This window comes from Hyaena hyaena, unplaced genomic scaffold (genome assembly GCF_003009895.1).
Source record: "Hyaena hyaena isolate Hyena2069 unplaced genomic scaffold, ASM300989v1 scaffold_1080, whole genome shotgun sequence".
In the NCBI taxonomy this organism is placed as follows: domain Eukaryota; kingdom Metazoa; phylum Chordata; class Mammalia; order Carnivora; family Hyaenidae; genus Hyaena; species Hyaena hyaena.
In genome coordinates, this window is record NW_024081704.1 from 283,448 (window position 1) to 289,618 (window position 6,171).

General features: G+C 46.6%; 1 protein-coding gene across 1 annotated transcript in view; it reads right to left on the minus strand.

The window, feature by feature from the left end:
• The window catches only part of SPECC1L (sperm antigen with calponin homology and coiled-coil domains 1 like), a 139,585-nt gene extending 133,700 nt beyond the window's left edge, over positions 1 to 5,885 (minus strand). Inside the window, exon 1 of the mRNA XM_039222159.1 lies at positions 5,801 to 5,885. The gene's annotated coding sequence lies outside the window, so the exon portion shown is untranslated. The remainder of the gene's footprint in view (positions 1 to 5,800) is intronic.
• Positions 5,886 to 6,171: the final 286 nt, after the last annotated feature.

A 6,171-nucleotide genomic window follows, 5' to 3' on the forward strand; every position in this document is an offset into this window, starting at 1 on the left:
GGAGTCACAGACTGAAACAGGCTCCAGGCTCTGAGCTGGCAGTCAGCACAGAGCCCGACGCGGGGCTCGAACCCACGAACCGCGAGATCATGACCTAAGCGAAAGTCGGACGCTTAACCGACTAAGCCACCCAGGCACCCCTTAACAGGTATTTCTTTACAAATCTTAACAATGCTGCCAGATTTTTCATGCTTCTTTCTTAAACTTAACCAGGGTCTTTGTAATTTTTCTTTGGATAACCTCGGTTCTTTTGATAACAAGTATAATATGGGCCTTTAATCGTTTTTTTAAGATTTTATTTTTAAGTAATCTCTGCACCCAACATGGGGCTCAAACTCACAACTCTGAGATCAAGATCACACTCTCTCCCCAATGAGCCAGACAAGAGCCCCTTCCTTTATCATTTGTTTTCCCTAGGTTACATGCATGCACAAGAGACAAACCTGAAATTTAATATATTGATTTCTAAGCCTTGACTGTCCAAATACATCAGATTAAAACAAAAACAAACAAAAGACAACCAAGGTGGAAGGTATACAAGGGGAAGAAGGGAAGCAATACACAACAAATGCATACTCTCTCTAGAGCCAGGAAGAAAGGTAATGGCCACCTGGCTTCTAGATTTTAACACAGATATTAGAGATAGTCCCCTCCTTCGAGAAACAGAATTAGACGCTAAGATACAATTAAATAGACTCTGCAAATTGGTGTGTACAACGGGAGGTGTCTCAGGGCCTGAGAGGTCATGTGCACCTGGAGTGAAAAACTCCAAAGGGCAAGGACTAGGAGATCTCTACTTCCTTGGTAGTGCCGACATGCCTAGCACATAACACACCCAACAGATGTAACAACCTTCGGTCAAACCACACACTCTACTGTGCACTGTGATGTCACTGGCTCATGGAGTAAACAGACAAAACACAGGCAACCAAATCCTACCTGGACAAGGAGCTGGACAAGTATGCCGGAGATAGGTCAAGAGATCCCTTCAAGGCAAAGTAATATCTAAGCTGAGGCTGAAGGAGATAATTCAGATGAAGTGAGCAAAGAGCATTCCAGCAGAAGGAAACATGAAGACTGGAAAGAGTTAAGAGAGCAAGAGTTAATCAGCAAAACTCAGTGAAGCACCAAAAAGGGGGAGGAAAGGGATGAGAGTGGAGACCAGAGCCCAGTGATGAGGTGCCATGGATCCTAAGCTAAGGCTTAGTAAATATGATTATGAAGATAGTGGGAGCCACTCAGGACTTAAAATTGGGGTGAGGGTAGTGTTGGGAGGGGTGACAATGAACAGATATATTTTGGAAATATGGAGGCAGGAACAAACCTCTGGATTTAACCAGAAAAGAACTACACTAAAGACTAAAGATGTGGGAAAAGACCAGGAAAAACACCGGAAATAGGATCTGTACTCTTTTCTAGGGGATAAATTTCCTTTTGGGGGTTACCAAATTATCCTTTGAAAATGGAGAACTTACGGGGAGCCTGGCTGGCTCAGCAGGTAGAACAAGTGACTCCTGATCTCAGTGTCCTGAGTTCAAGCCCCATGCTGGAATGGAGCCTACTTAAAATAAAAATTTTGGGGGGTGCCTGGGTGACTCAGTCGGTTAAGCATCCAACTTCGGCTCAGGTCATGATATCATGGTTGGTGACTTCGAGACCCACAATGGGCTCTTTGCTGTCAGCACAAATCCCACCTCAAATCCTCTCTCTCAGTACCCTCCCCTACATGCATATTCTCTCTCTCACTCTCCCTCTCTCTCTCTCAAAAATAAATAAACATTAAAATAAATGAAATGAACATTTTTTTCAAGTTTTGAACATGGAGAACTTACAGGTAGCTGAGACTGCAGTCTTCTGAGTACAGAAAATAGTATTATGAAGAATTAGACTGCATTCATAATTTTAATTTAAGATACTTTTAAAATGATGGGCACCTGGATGGCACAGTCACTTGAGCATCTGACTCTTGGTTTCAGCTCAGGTAATGATCTCACCGCCTGAGTTCAAGCCCCACATCAGGAGGCTGACAGTGCTGAGCCTGCTGGAGATTCTCTCTCCCTCTCTCTGCCCCTCCCCCCGCACCTGTACGTGTGCTTGCTGGCACTTTCTCTCAAAATAAATAAACTTTAAAAAAAAGACACTTTTAAAATCTATGTTTGATACATTTTGCCATATTACAGCTTTGTGAATACAAAAATAAATAAATAAAAAGACTTAAAATAACTCTAAGTCCTATTAATAGCAGACCAGAATGAGTTTTATAAAGATTTCGCAGATACAAAGATCATCTGCTACATTCATTTTGCTTTGTTTTTAATGTTTATTTATTTTTGAGAGACAGAGCACAAGTTGGGTATGGGGCAGAGAGAGAGAGAGAGAGAGAGAGGGAGAGAGACAAAGAATCTGAAGCAGGCTCCAGGCTCTGAGCTGTCAGCACAGAGCTCATGTGGGACTTGAACTCACCAGTTGTAACACCATGACCTAAGCCAAAGTCGGAGGTTTAACCGTCATAATGTGAGCCGAAGTCAGACATTTATCCAAATGAGCCACCCAGGCACCCCTGCTACATTCACTCTGGAACAAAGCATAGCCACTTCTTCCCTAGCATATCTGAAATTCAATCTGCAAGCCTAATTTCTTGATAGGCTGTTTCACAGCAAAAGACTAAGGCCACATACTAAAAGATTTCTGAGCTGACAGAGAAACCCCATGGGGGTTCTTTACCTCAACAGCTAGTCTATTCACCACTAACAATTCCAACCACCAGGAGGAATTTCCCTGCTTAGGCTTATTTTGTTGGCCCAAGCACACACAAAAAAAATACCCTGACATTTTATATCCAGTAGGAAAGAATAAATTGGACAGATGATCACAAAATAAACTCATATTTACTCTTAAAAAATAATCTGTATTTTAATCTTCTTAGCACCAAAGCTCCAGGAAATTTTTTCTGAACTCCCTAACAATAGTAAAACAACAGTTGGTAGGCTCTTTTTATTTCTAAAAATATATTATTGTGATAAGATAATCAGCCTGTATTTGCCATTCACAAACACTACATATTACCATTAACCAGCACCATCATTTCATAAGAGATATTTAATTTTTAACACCAAGAAAATAGCATATTTTTAGAAAGGGCAGTCCTTTAACTGAATAAACTTAATGAAAAATTCCCCACATTGTCCTTGTTTTTCTCAATATGCCAAGAGCCATTCAACACTCCATTTCAGGAGTCTGACCAAGAGTCTCCAAGATATGTTCTCATCAACTCCCTGTTTTTGCAGAGGGACCATAAACAATGTCACGGAATCGGTGAGGAGACCCAGTGCTACCAAGAGCTGAAGAGGACTCTGTTGACAAGGATACATTAAATGTTAAAACTGGTAACTTGGGCTCCTGCATGGCTTGGTCAGTTAAGTGTAATGATCTCCTCTCTGCCATCAGCACGCAGAGCCTGCTTCAGATCTTCTGTCCCCTCTCCTCTCTGCCCCTGCCCCACTTGCGCTCATTCTCTCTCTCAAAAATCAATAAACATTAAATAAAATTCAAAAAAAAAAAACCCAGAACAAAAAACTGGCAACTCAAGCTCCTCTTCACCTCCACCCCTCCACCTATCTCTCACCCCCGCCACCCCAACCCGCACTTTACAAATAGGGAAAGGAAAGTCCAGAAAGGAAAACGGACTTGCCCAAAGTCATAAAACCAAGAGAATCTCTAGCCTGCTGATACCCTCACTGGTCCTTTACTGAGCTGGACAATTGGTGTAATACTACGTACAAATCAGCCATGTGACTTAAATGGCAACTCTTAGGTATTATGAAATCCCAACCCTGGGAGTAATTTTGAACCAATATACCATCATCTGAGTTATCTGAAATTAAGACGTACTGTGTCAAACCAAAGAGAAACTGCTTCACAGAAAACCCATTTCAAGACAATACGACGTACGTGTAGAGCCCAAAAATGCAAGTTTAAAGTTTTTCTATGACACAATATTCACTTTCTTACTGAAAATGAATGTCAAGAGAATCCCTACACACCTAGGGTGTATTAAGAAACATTCTCCAGCTGGGGCGCCTGGGTGGCTTAGTCGGTTGAGCGTCCGACTTTCGCTTAGGTCATGATCTCGCGGTTCGTGGGTTCAAGAACCGCGTCGGGCTCTGTGCTGACAGCCAGCTCAGAGCCTGGAGCCAATTTCAGAGTCTGTGTCTCCCTCTCTCTCTGACCCTCCCCTGCTCACGCTGTCTCTCTCTCCTAAAAATAAATAAAAAATATTTAAAAAAAAGAAAAGAAAAGAAACATTCTCCAGCTACCTAAAGTTGCTGAGTCTTTAAAGGCTCTGCTTGGTGTACACTAAATCAAAAGGGGGGAAGGAGACCTTTTAAGACGGAAAAAAAATTATTGGATCAGCTAGCTATTTCTTTACCAAAAAAAAAATTTCCCCAAATCAATACCCTACTGCTCCTTACAGATATACCTGTCAGTATTGGCTTGACTATTTCATAACCCACATGTTATGCTGATGTCTACTGATATCTACAAAGCTCTGATTTCATCTCAAGATACACCTTCCTGGCTTACAGCAAAGGCTGTTGGGCTCTGCAACATTTTTCAGTTTCCTGAATCTGTTGTAAACTTAGGAAACATTATTAATGGCTTGAGATGCTCTTTACAACATTTTTCTCTGTAACCAACAGAGTGCAGCGAGTTTATAGGAATTTTTCCTGCCCTCCCATACTTGCCGGCAAATTATCAAGGGCATTAACAAATGAAGGCTCTCTACATTTGAATGATCACAGGAATTCTTACTAGGTCTCGTAAGTAGACTGAAACTACGTGGAAACTGATTTATTTTTCAGTCATCTCCAGGGAAGGTGCTCAACAATGAACTATGTCTTAAATATAACCACTTACGGGGGCGCCTGGGTGGCTTAGTCGATTAAGCTTCCGACTTTCGCTTAGGTCATGATCTCGCGGTTCATGGGTTCGAGCCCCGCGTCGGGCTCTGTGCTGACTGCCAGCTCAAAGCCTGGAACCTGTTTCAGTCTGTGACTCCCTCTCTCTCTGCCCCTCCCCTGCTCACGCTGTCTCTCTCTCTCTCTCTCTCCTAGAAATAAATAAAACACTTAAAAATTTTTTAAAAAATATAATCACTTATGCCACACAAAGACCAGATTGAGTGAAACGCAAAATTTCCTCAACAGAACACGAGATTCAGAGCCAAACAGATGCAATTAGCCAGGTCTCAAGAAATAAAAAACATTCCGCTCGCATAAAGATGACCTCCCATCGGCGCGGGGCAAGGGTGTGGGCGCGTGCCCCGGCGGAAGCAGAGCCCACAGGAGGCCCAGGGTCCGGCGCCCGCTGCCCTGCTCTCCGAGCCGCGTTCTCGGAACTCTGGGCAGCGCTGTCTCCCTCCGCCGGGAGAAAGGGACCAGGGTTATGGGGTGCCGGCCCCAGCCTCTCCTGGGGAGCGGGGAAAGCAAACGGCGAGGGTCACGTTCAGCCCGACGCTTCAGAGAGCCAGCAGGCGGGGACTGGAGTGGGGGGGGGAGGTGCAGAACCACATGGGGCTCAATAACAGACAGGAGCGGCCGCGGACCCAAGGGTCGGCCTAGGAGCCCGGGAAGAGGACAACGCAGGCGCGGGACGGGCTGGGGGGGGCCCCCCCAATGGGGGACGGCGCAGGCGCGGGCCCGCCGGGGTCTGCGGGGCCGCCTGGGCCTGGCCGCGCGGGCGGCGCTGAGATGGACAGGCCCGCCAGCGCACACTGAGGGAACCCGGCCCCGGCTCTTACCGCGCGGCGCCGCCTCGCTCGCTCGCTGGCTCCGGGATGGGGCCGGGCGGCGAGCTCGCCCGGTGGCGCGGCCCGAATCCGTTGAGTCCGGCCTCAGGGCAGCAGCCAACCCCGCGGCGCCGTTCGCCCGGCCCGCCCTGCCTCCCTCGCGGCCCCCGCCCTCGGCCCGCCCCTGGTCCGCCCCACAGAGCGGCTGACAATTGCGCAGGCGCCGTAAGGCCCCACCCACGTCCCTTAGCTGCGCAGGCGCCGAAGGCCCCGCCCACAGCACTCGGGTCACTCGGGTCCCTCCGGTCTCTGGGTAGCGCAGGCGCCGATTCACCTGGCCAGCAACAAAAAAAGGCTCAGGCAGCTGCTACTGACGGGTCGGG